The sequence below is a fragment of the Ascaphus truei genome, chromosome 2 (genome assembly GCF_040206685.1).
Source record: "Ascaphus truei isolate aAscTru1 chromosome 2, aAscTru1.hap1, whole genome shotgun sequence".
In the NCBI taxonomy this organism is placed as follows: Eukaryota; Metazoa; Chordata; class Amphibia; order Anura; family Ascaphidae; genus Ascaphus; species Ascaphus truei.
In genome coordinates this window covers 23,801,352-23,813,522 of record NC_134484.1, presented here as the reverse complement: position 1 = coordinate 23,813,522, position 12,171 = coordinate 23,801,352, and the positions used below count along the sequence as shown (strand labels likewise).

The 12,171-nt window shown below is 44.2% G+C and overlaps 1 protein-coding gene across 2 annotated transcripts in view; it reads right to left on the bottom strand.

The window, feature by feature from the left end:
• FAM135B (family with sequence similarity 135 member B) overlaps window positions 1-12,171 on the bottom strand; it is a 240,963-nt gene that overhangs the window by 138,782 nt on the left and 90,010 nt on the right. The window lies entirely within an intron of this gene.

The following is a 12,171-nucleotide window of genomic DNA, read 5'->3' as shown; positions in this document are numbered from 1 at the left end:
CGGAGAGTCGTGTAGCCGTATGCCGAGTTCGGGATGCCAGAGGTACAGGAAGACGTAGCGGAAGCCGGTTCAGTTCACGAGGAAATCTGCGAATTAGAATAAGGAGGCAGAGAGAGGTGAGAACAACTGGTTCTATGCTCAGCCAACGAGTCAGTGACTCTGCAAGGTATATATAAGAGAGAGGATCCAATAGCAGCGCAGCAAGGTGGAGGTGTGTGGAAAGGCCAGGTTACAGCAGGTATAGGTCCAGAAGGAGTCCCAGGGGAGGAGCCATAAAGCCCAGCAGCCTGACTGTATTTGGTGATGGCCATCAAAAGAGGTGTTGTGCCTTTAAGAGGCGGGAGCGCCTCCGTGTGGCCGCGCCTCCGTGCATCAGTGCCATCGGCTGCGTGCGCGGACCCACGCCCTGCTCCGAGAGCAGAAGAGAGAGGAAGACGTGCGCGCGCGCGCATAGGAGGAACAGCTGTCGGCGGCTTGCCTCCGGAGTCCATGTGCGCCGCGGGAGACCCAGACGGAGCTGCAGGTAAGTGAGGAGCACGCCGTGCGCGGCGTGACTCCAGAATCCTCACAGTGGCATACTGTAGTACTGTGATTTTTATTTGGGGGTGTGGGGATCAAAACATTATGATGACCTGTTGAGAATATGTCTTTGAACTAAATTACAGGTAATCCTTCATACAGCTCGCACCCCCTCCCCTCCCCTGCACACACACAAGACACACACAATGCTCAAGGATTTCAACTTCTTATCAACACCTCTGATAAACCATTCATTTTCAAATGGTTGGCTTTGTGGTTTCATTAATCTTCCCGAGTCTGCTCTCACAGTTCTGTGCCTGCATGTAATTCTCTTTGGTTGGGACCTGGGACCTTGTTGATTATTATTTGTTGATTATCAACACCTCTAACAAACAATGCCACGCATGCACAAGTGCGATAAGCTAAGCCCTTCTAACTTGCCTTTTTATCAATACAACACTCCCCCCCCCCCCACTAGTAATAAGATTAACATGTTGTGTGAGATACAGGCCTAGCTAAGCAAGCCCTTCTAAACCTGCTATTGTACGGTAACAAAACAAGTCAACTTGAAGTTCAAAGCTTATCAACAACACAACAACAGAGCCCCCCAACAGAGCCATTCACGTAAATGTAATGTTGCGTGATTATCATGAGCTGGGCAGAAGACATGTTGCATACTCCTTAATGCAGGAAAATAGTATTTTTCTATAGAATTTTATTGCATTATTAACAGAAATGTTTGATTAAACAATAAAAATATAATAATTTTTATAAAGCATTTTTTGTTTTTATATATATTTGTTTCCAAACTAATGTGAAGGGCAATGCTTTGTTTGTTGAACTGCTCATAAGAATTTCAGGTCTGCAAGAGGGGGTCGGTTTAAAAAATAGATTTTATTTTTTAATGCATAATACAGTACAAAAATACAATACAGTAGCTCTCGTCTTTCTCTTCGTTATGGCATTGCGAGATGGGGGGGAGATCGGGGAGAGAGGGGGCTGCAGCTCTGAAAATACAGTATTTCAAAAGATTTTTTTTAAAACATTTTTTTTGGGGGGGGGGGCAAACATGAATTTCTATACAGTAACTACTGAGAGAGGGGGGTTTGTGTAAGATACAGGCTGGTTTGTACATGAACACCGTACTATTATCTTACACATGCAGCAGTTCTGAAAATGAAAAGAAAAAATAAATGCAGACATGGTTAGTTTGAGTGCCATACAGTACTTACAGTGCAGTAAAGTGCCTGCATCATACTTACCTGTGCCTGATTAACATAAATAAATGGTTAAAACAATAACAATATTTCAAAAAATACAAATAAAAAAGAAAATGATTAAACGCATTAAACCATTAATCCATGTTATTTTTGGTAAACTTTTGCACTACAGTAGAGTTTGGGAAAAGTCGTTCGCAAGAGGGTTGCCACTCCAAGCACGAGCCCTTGTATGCCTCAACAGGCCATTTATAGTGTCTCTCACAGCTCTCATAATTGTTGGGGTAACACGGAAATAACGCTCCACTTAATTCAAAATGGTCTTTCTTAAATTTGCTGGCAGAGCCTTCTTTCTTTTGTTTCCTTCATAATTTACATTGTAGGTCCAACGGCTGTACATCTCAAAACTGACGTGGTGTTTAAATATTGACAGGGCAAATTTATGGTCTGCACCAGCACTTCCAGTCTTGTATTTTTCCCGGGCGGGCTGGGTCATGTCAGTCAAGATGATGTTCGGCAGCGTTACAATATTGAGTGCTGGTGTACTTCTGGCAGTGGGCGAGGGTAGGCGGTCTGGGAGGATGCTTTCCTCCTGTCGTGGTGAAACAGAAAACCCAGACGCTAACCTCAACCTCTAAGTACAACAAAAGAGTGAATACAGAGTTACCAACTAATAGTGAAAAGTTCTCTCTCTGCAATGAGAAATGACCTAGGGAATCCCTTCTGCTTGCAACCCCAGGAGGGACCATCCAAGACTCTTAGAAAGAGATAAAAACAGGAAACAGGGGGAGCAAGGGGTTAACACAATCAAATCCAAACTCTAAAAAGAATTAGGCTTCCAAAAGGAGGATGAAGCCTCCTAAAGGGCGTGGGGTGAATGGGGCTTTAAAAAATGAAGTCCACAATACTTACACTGCCTAGTGTAAGTTTGGGGACTAAAAGTGGTATCTGCTGGAGTCCCACCCGTCCATACCGATCAGATTTGACTCACAGGTAGGGTTCTGGCAGAGGGAATCCTCTGTTTGGCAACAGCGTCCCAATCACTTCAACGTGCAGCGGTAGAAGATGAGTGAAGCAATTTGTATAAGCAACAGATCAATACATTTATTAAAGTGTGACAAGTATGACAACAAATCACTCACATAGTGAAAATCCCAGGTTTGCTCCCGTAAAAAGATGGTGTGTCCTGCAGCAGATAACCCTATGGCCGCATCCGTCACGGCAAGGAAATGGAAACACTGCGTGCGGCTGCTCACACTAACTACTGAGGCTCCCGTGGGTCACAAACAGCAGACTGGAGGGAGCTACGCATTTCGCCAATACCTCAGCTTCGTCAGGCTCATAAAATTTACATACGGGGTCCTTTCATGTTATATGGATCCTAGGTCTCATTGTTGTTAATTTAAAAACTGTAAATCAATCAATGTAATATACTGTAGTTACAAGCTGGACATATCTATGTTGAATTTTCCCTTCAAATTCACATATTGAAACCACTGCCTGCAGCATGTTAATGCATAGTGATTAATGGATATACACATTGCAGGCAAATTTAACAGAAAATTATCAAATAGCTCCATATAAACATAATAATCAATAATTGAAGACATCTATGAGACCATATTGATCACAATAAAATTCTAATAGATACATTCCTATTATGAAAGGATAATGTACAAAAAACCTCCATATAAACAGTTTTAGCCATTCTTGCTTTACATAAGCAATTGGTTTAATGCACATTACTGTTTGGCCATATAACAAATAGTAAGCCCCAAAAGAACAATTAAAGGGGCAATTAAAAGCGTATAGTAAATCTTTAGAAACATTTTTAAAAACACATTTAATACATATTTAATAAAATACTCCTAAATACAATCCATAATAAATCCATTTTTAAACATAAAGTTTAAAATAACATATTATTAAAACAAAATTAACTCTGTGAAAGACATCAAAAGAAAAAGAAAGAAAAAGCAAGAAAAGGATTAAAACATGCAAATGCTTATGAGCAGACAATCAAAGTGTACAAAGATAATAAAAGTAATCTCAATGTACACTAAATAAGGAGATGGAAGAAACAGAGCAAGGTCTAGAACGAGACCCATATAATCAGGACAAACTATAAAAATGCCGCAATATCCAAGTCTACATTCAGACCATAGATATGTCCAGCTTGTAACTTTTTTACATTGATTGAGTTACAGTTTTTAAATTAACAAAAATGAGACCTAGGGTCTATATAACATGAAAGGACCCCATATGTAAATTTTATGAGCCTGACGAAGCCGAGTATCGGCGAAACGCGTATCTCCCTCCAGTCTGCTGTTTGTGACCCACGGGAGCCTCCGTAGTTAGTGTGAGCAGCCGTGCGCAGTGTTTCCATCTCCCTGCCTGCCGGACGCGGCTACAGGGTTATCTGCTGAAGGACGCACCATCTTTTTACAGGAGCAAACCTGGGATTTTCACTATGTGAGTGATTTGTTGTCATACTTGTCACACTTCAATAAATGTATTGATCTGTTGCTTATACAAATTGCTTCACTCATCTTCTAACGCTGCACGTGGGAGTGATTGGGACGCTGTTGCCAAACGGAGGATTCCCTCTGCCAGAACCCTACCTGCGAGTGACACCTGATCGGTGTGGACGGGTGGGACTCCAACAGATACCACTCTTAGTCCCTGTACTTACACTAGGCCGTGTAAGTATTTTGGACTTCATTTTTTAGAGCCCCATTCACCCCACTCCCTTTAGGAGGCTTCATCCTCCTTTTGGAAGCCCAATTCTTTTTAGAGTTTGGATTTCCTTGTGTTAAACCCTTGCTCCCCCTGTTTCCTGTTTTTATCTTTTTTCCTCCTGTCGTGGCCTTACCGGAGTTGTCATCTCGTCCTCAAAGGCATAATGGTACAGACGATCTGGTGACGGGTGGGGTAAGCATGGGGGGCTTTGTGAGGGAAGCGTGAAGGTCACATCATGCAGGTCACCCTCCTGCTCCTGCATCGGACATACTGATACAGGGACAGGAACTCGCAAGAAAGAATATATCCCAACGATCTTCCTTTCCATCTTCTCCATGTCCCTTTCCATTTTCTCCATGCGCATATCCATACTCAACATGGTCTCCAAAAGAAGATCAACCTTTTGATCCGTGCTGCAGACATCTGCGTAGGTGGGTGGTGGAGGAGGTGACCAGGGAGTGGCCAGGAGAACAGTGTCGAGGATGGTTGGTGGAGCTGGTGACCAGGGGGTTGACAGGAGAGCAGCCTCAATGATGGGTTGTGGAGCAGGTCGGCAGGGGGTTGACAGAAGAGCAGCCTCAATGATGGGTTGTGGAACAAGTTGGCAGGGGGTTGACAGGAGAGCAGCCTCAATGATTGGTTGTGGAGCAGGTTGGCAGGGGGTTGACAGGAGAGCAGCCTCAATGATGGGTTGTGGAGCAGGTCGGCAGGGGGTTGACAGGAGAGCAGCAGCGTCGAGGATGGGTTGTGGAGCAGGTGAGCGGGGGGGGGGTGAAAGGAGAGGATCGGGACTCCACTTGACTTGCACTGTGCTAAGGGCGCCAACTTTCTTCTTCACAAAATAAGGCCCAGGGGTCTTAACCTTTGGAGCCTTCGGAACATTTTCTTTATTCTGCTTTGGTTTTCGCTTAGGTTTTTGGTGGGAAACAGCTTCCACCTTTTGCTTGGCCGGCACGGCAGAAGCAAGCTGGTTCCTGCGTCCGTAGAATTGGGGGCGATCCATGGAAACAGAAGGACGAATGCACAATGCAGTATCTGGACAAGAGCAAGTTCAGATAGAGATCAGTGTGTGAGAGTCTATGCAATTTGTCTCACCTTTTATTTGAAAATTTTCGCAGGCATGGACACGAGGTGCAGGTGTTAAAAGTGGGGGTACTGTGTACTAATCCTGTCGAGTGACATTGAGGCACATTAAATTAAAGTATAAATACACCATCCATTTTGTGTATCAATACACATCGAATTCACATCGAATTGCTCTGTGTGCACCCATTTTTTTTCTAATAGCAGCGATGCCAAAGAAAAGGCTTTCAAAAGATCTCAGCTAGAGAATAAAGGATATGTACCACAATGGACACGGCATTTTACATATCCAATGCTGGTTGCTTGCTTCGGGTTTCGTTTTGGCAAAAAGCACTGTTAGTTATCATGCGCATGGGAAGCCCAAAAACGTCAAAAGAAATCTGACCGTCACTACTGAGTAAGTACAGTACAGTATTACTGTACTACAGTACAGTAGTACTTCTTGTCCTCCATACTGTAACTCTAACAACGTCTTGTACTGTTCTGTATGCCTGTGTTTGCCTGTGTGTTCTGAATGCCTGTGGTAACTAATAATCCTGCATTTAGTGTACACACCCACCCACAAAGCATCAACAGTACAGTACTGTATGTCACCAGCTTTTATGCCAGTGATTGGGTGGTACAGTAGGAGTGACTGAGTGTGTGACAGTGCAGTCTATTGGGATGCTTTATTTGAAGGAGGGATGCTTAATTTGCCTACTGTAACAAATTGTTCTGTTTTTCTTTACACTGTAGGGCGACAACACTTCCGGTGGACCAAATAAGTGACACGAATGATGAGACGTGTGCCACAAGGGTAAAGAATGCACTAGAGGCAATTCACAAAATAAAAGCATCTGTGACCAGCATCAGGCAGATGAGACGGAAATTGGGATGGAAATATGGCGTGTTAAGTAAGTACCCTATATTTTCATGTTAGGCTCCCTCCTAATACACCAAAAGAGAAAAGATAATAGCACTCAATATTCGCTAATGTTGTATGTCAGTCTTAAAAGCATCTTTATTTAGATTAAACTATTAAAATAAATGGTGCATAGAAAAGGGTAAGTATAAAAATACATCATGACACTGTGTGTCTAATGGCTGGCACAGGAATAGCGAGTCACTACCATTGATTAGACCCCTATTGTCGGTCTTAGAATTACAGTGTCAAACTGCTGTAGTAAGATAGATTATTACTTGAGTTTCCCCCCTGGCCAGGGAGAGGAGTAAGATGGTATGAGGCTGTGAATGTTAAATCTCATCAGATTATGAGGTTAGGCTCCTGCTCTGTGTCAGAGTAGCCTGGCTTCGCTGTAAATGAGGAAAAACAAACTGCTGCAGCTAATATGCTGAACCATATTCTAAACCTCTATAATAGGGGTTCGAGTGGCAGCATCTTGCTGGGATAACAGAGGTAGGGGTACTACCTGCGTGTGAGCGTCCTGTCTGTTGTAGCAATGCTGCTAGCTTGTGAATATTCCTCTGGATCACCTCCGTGAAGTCTTGAGGAGAAAGTTATGTGAGCTGTTAAGCTATATCGATGGCGTTACGAGCCATTCATCTCAAAATCGCAGCCTTTACTCAAATAAGTATCCACCATAATATAATATCATTGACACTGCCAAAGTTAAAATAGCCCCGTCAACGATCGTTTCGCGTTGTACCGCTTTCTCAAGACTCTGGGCCCAGGACATACTTGAAAACGAGAGGTAAGTCTCAATGTATTACTTCCTGGTAAAACATTTTATAAATATAAATAAAATAAAAAAGTGCAGTTTATATCCCTGGTGGGATACGAGGTATTGGTTTCCCACCACTGCCCTAAAGGAGGGCCTCAAACTGCCAGAGCCCTCACAGATTCACTAAATCAGGAAGTACAATGCATTAAGTACAGATCCAGTAAGCACCACCCCGTGCCTCTAATTGGACACAAGGCCTGCAGCCATGCTCTTAAGCAGAAATGCTTTTAAGTTGAAATGTTTAAAATAGTGATGAAGTTTAAAAAGGAAGTTGGGAAGTTGGGATTCTTGAACTGCTGATCATCTGTATTTTTCTTCTATTCTCAGGTAAAAACATATTTCAAATATTCTCTGTCTCCAAATCATCCCCTGCTGTCTATGTTCTATTTAGGTAAAAACATATGTAGCCCTGTGTAATTTTGGGGATACATGCTTTTCTCCTTCTGTGCAATAATCCCTGTTAAAAGGGCAGGTTTGCCAGGAGTAATCATGGGGTTTGCCCTCACCTCCTGTGATGTATATTATTCAGTGAAGGAAGTGACATCAGACTCTGTGTCTACTAACAGTGACACAGGGGTGGTGCCTACTGAAGCTATATAATATGCAGAACTTCCTAAATTTAGTGTGTGTGCCTCACCACCTGAGTGAGGTGAGTCTATCCAGCAACCTGTCAGGCTCTGGCAGTGGTTGTGGCCCTCCCTCTAGGGAGTGGTGTGGAAGACTATACCTCTTACTTCATTAGGGAGTAGGGGAAGAGTTAGACCTGCTTTCGGGGCCCTTGCCTGGGAGTGTAAGGTCAGGGACTTCCTTTGGGTTGGCAACCTGAGAATGTGTGGCTAGATGACCAAGCAACTATGATGGGCGGCTGTCCATGTCTGCTGTTAATAATGGATGCCAAATGAAGATATCGCTTCTGTACTGTGTGTGGAGTCACTAAGGAAGAAGGTGCACATAGAGGTTCTCTTTCAGAAACTCCTCCCTGCTATGCTGGGGATCTGGAAGAGATGCAGGCGCTGTACCATGAGTGAGTATAACTCAACATTACCTCACAAGCCAGTCCTGATGCTATTCCCCTTAATACCATCAAGCGGGAGACTCAGGAGTCCTGTAAGCCAGCAGGTGCACCACACTACAGCCATGTGTAAACAGAGTAGTATTTCCTTAGTGGGGCCAATCTGCTATTGGGGAGGGGGGGGGGGGGAAACCCGTTACACATATTTCAAATATTGTCTGTCTGTCTCCAAATCATCCCCTGGTGTGTCTTAATTTAATTCAGCTTTCACACTTGCGCAAGACAACACCCATTTTAGAAAAACCATTTGCTTTAACGTCCCTCACATGTGCTAATTAAGTTAGTTGGGCTAGCCAGGTGACTTTGTAAAAGTATATAAGTAAACTCACAGCAGCCATTGCTGCCTGCAGCCATGCTCTTAAGCAGAAATGCTTTTAAGTAGTGATGACGTTTAAAAAGGAAGTTAAAAAAGAAGTTGAAAAGTGTACAACACCCACTGTTTCTGATTCCTGCATTTGATCTACGCTGAAAGGAGGATATCATCCCAGACTACACATCTCAACACTTAACGATTGCTGTGATGCCACCTTTACTTTTTATATTTGCTATGACCTCACTGCTTTTCAAATTATGCACATCCTTCCACCAGCCTCCATATGTCTCTAACTCTATTCATATATCTTCATCTCACCTTTCTTCACCACTTCTCAGTTCACATGAACTCCTTTCTTACCTGCACCCTCTGACAACACACAACTATACCCCCTGCACTAAAAAACACCCCTACAAACACCCCTACAAATCCTCCTCACACATTCTCTTTCTATCCATGCTTCTCCTCCTTGCTTCTGGAGGAGACAGAACCAGAGACAGAACATAAAACACAGACAAAGCTCAGTTTTAGCACATCCAGTGAAACTCATACACGGTATAGTGCCTAAATATATATGTATAAATATCTATTAAGTAAAATGGTCTTTTAGTTTGACATTTTTGGCCAAAATTGTTGTAAGCCCCTGAGCCATATTGACAGATTTACTATAAATCATTCTTCCTATTATTACACAGGTTATTAAGAATTTATATTAGTGTTAGGGACCCCTGAATTGTGGTATGCCGTGAAGTTGGCTCAGGGGCTTACAACAATTTTGGCCTTTGGAATGCTTTTGGAATGCTCGCTCCCTTTCCAACAAGTTCCTCTCTGTGCATGACTACTTTCTCTCTAACTCTCTGCTTCTATTTGCTATAACTGAGACCTGGCTCACTCAGTCTGACTCTGCTCTGGAAGCTGCCCTCTCCTATGGTGGCCTTTCCTTCTCCCACACTCCGCATCCTGATGGCAGGGGTGGAGGCGTGGGGCTCCTGCTCTCCTCTCTCTGCCGTTACCGAACCTTTCCTATTCCTCCCTGTCTTGCTTTTCCCTCCTTTGAGGTTCACACAGGCCAGATCTTCTCTAATCTCCCTGTCCACGTGGCGGTCATCTATCGCCCACCTACCGCTACTCATCCCCCTTCTGCCTTTCTCTCTCACTTTGAATCCTGGCTCTCTTTCTTTCTCTCCTCAGACTCCCCTGTTATTCTCCTTGGGGACTTCAACAGTGGACTGAAGCGAGCACCCACAAGGATGGCCACTACCTAGACCTTGTTTTCACTAAAAAGTCTCTCTCTCCGATTTCTCCATTTCCCCTTTTCCTCTCTCTGACCATCACCTCATCTAATTTTCTCTCTCTCGCTTCTCTCCATCTCCATCTCCATCGAGCCCTCGTTTTTGCAGAAAACTGCGCTCTATTAACCTACCAGCTTTTGATTCCACTTTTCGCTCCTCCCTCTCCTCTCTCAGTTCTGCTTCAGACCCTGACAACCTGGTCAGGAACTACAACTCTGCCTTATCTTCCTCTCTTGATCATCATGCCCCGCATTCTCTCTGCCATCCTCGCCCTTCTAACCCCAGACCCTGGCTAAACTCCCACACACGCATGCTGCGTTCCTCCACTCATTCCTCTGAACGCCTCTGGAGGAAATCTCATACGCTCGCAGTCTTCATTCACTACACATTTATGCTGTCCTGTTTCAACTCTGCCCTCTCTCAGGCTAAACAAACCTACTTTTCATCACTAATCAACATACACAAGTCTAACCCACGCCGACTCTTTTCTGTCTTTGACTCTCTACTCAGACCATCGTCGGCTGCCTCCTCTTCTTCCTCCATCTCACCTCAGGACTTTGCTGACTTTTTCCAGGAAAAGATAGATTCCACACACCAGAACATCCCATATGTTGCCTCTTTCCATTCCACACCGCTTCCCAACTCTCCTCCTGCCTTTCTTGACTCTTTTTTCGCTATCTCGGAGGAGGATGTGTCACTGCTGATCTCCTCTTCTTCCTCTACCACTTGCCCTCTTGATCCCATTCCCTCCCATCTAATAAAACCTCTTGCTCCTTCTATAATCCCTGTGCTCACACTGATTTTTAACTCTTCCCTCTACTCTGGTACCTTTCCATCCTCCTTCAAGCATGCAACCATTATACCATTACTTAAAAACAGCAAGCTTGACCCTACCTGTCCTTCTAACTATCGACCTGTCTCCCTCCTGCCTTTTGCCTCCAAACTCCTTGTACGTCTTGTATTCTCTCGTTTGCTACACTTTCTCAACACCTATTCTCTTCTAGACCCTCTACAATCTGGCTTCCGCACTGCTCACTCTACTGAAACAGCCCTCACTAAAATAACTGATGACCTCCATGCTGCCAAAGACAGAGGTCATTACACAATTCTCATATTACTCAACCTCTGCAGCATTTGACACCGTGGACCACCCTCTTCTCCTTCACATTCTCCATACTCTTGGTATTCGGAACAAAGCTCTATCCTGGATCTCCTCTTACCTCTTCCATCGTACTTTCAGTGTCTCTTTTGCTAACACCTCCTCCTCCATTGTTCTCTCTGTGGGGGTACCCCAGGGCTCTCTCCTGGGACCCCTTCTCTTTTCTCTTTACACACTCTCTCTTGGTGACCTAATCACATCTTTTGGGTTTAAATATCACCTCTATGCTGACGACACACAAATTTACCTTTCAACCCCTGACCTTTCACCTGCTATACAAACCAAAATTTCTGAATGTCTCTCTGCTATATCATCCTGGATGGCCCTCCGCCGCCTTAAACTCAACATGGCTAAAACAGAGCTCCTCATACTTCCTCCCAAACCTGGCCCTATTACCTCCTTTCACATTACTGTTGGAACTACGATCATTCACCCAGTAGCCCAAGCACGCTGCCTAGTGGTCACACTCGACTCCTCTCTCACATTCGCCCCCCACATTCAAAACATATCTAAAACCTGTCGCTTTTTCCTCCGCAATATAATAAAGAAACGCCCTTTCCTCTGTTGCTCGACTGCTAAAACTCTGACTCAGGCCCTCATTCTCTCCCGTCTTGATTACAGTAACCTCCTGCTGTCCGGCGTTCCTGCCTTTCACCTGTCTCCCCGACAATCTATCCTAAACGCTGCTGCCAGAATCACTCTACTCTTTCCTAAATCTGTCTCCAAGTCTCCCCTCCTGAAATCTCTCTCCTGGCTTCCGATCAAATCCCGTATCTCACACTCAATTGTCCTCCTCACTTTTAAAGCTTTACACCAGGCCTGCCCAACTCGTAAAGTGAGAAGGGCCGAACTGCTCCAAGGAAAAAAAAATTGGGCCGCACGGGTTTCATCATCATCATCATCATCATCATCATCATCATCATCATCATCATCATCATCATCATCATCATCATCATCATCATCATCATCATCATCATCATCCTCATCATCGTGACTCTCTCCCCCTCCCCTCAATATGACACACTCTCCCCCCTCAAAATGACACTCTCTCCCCCT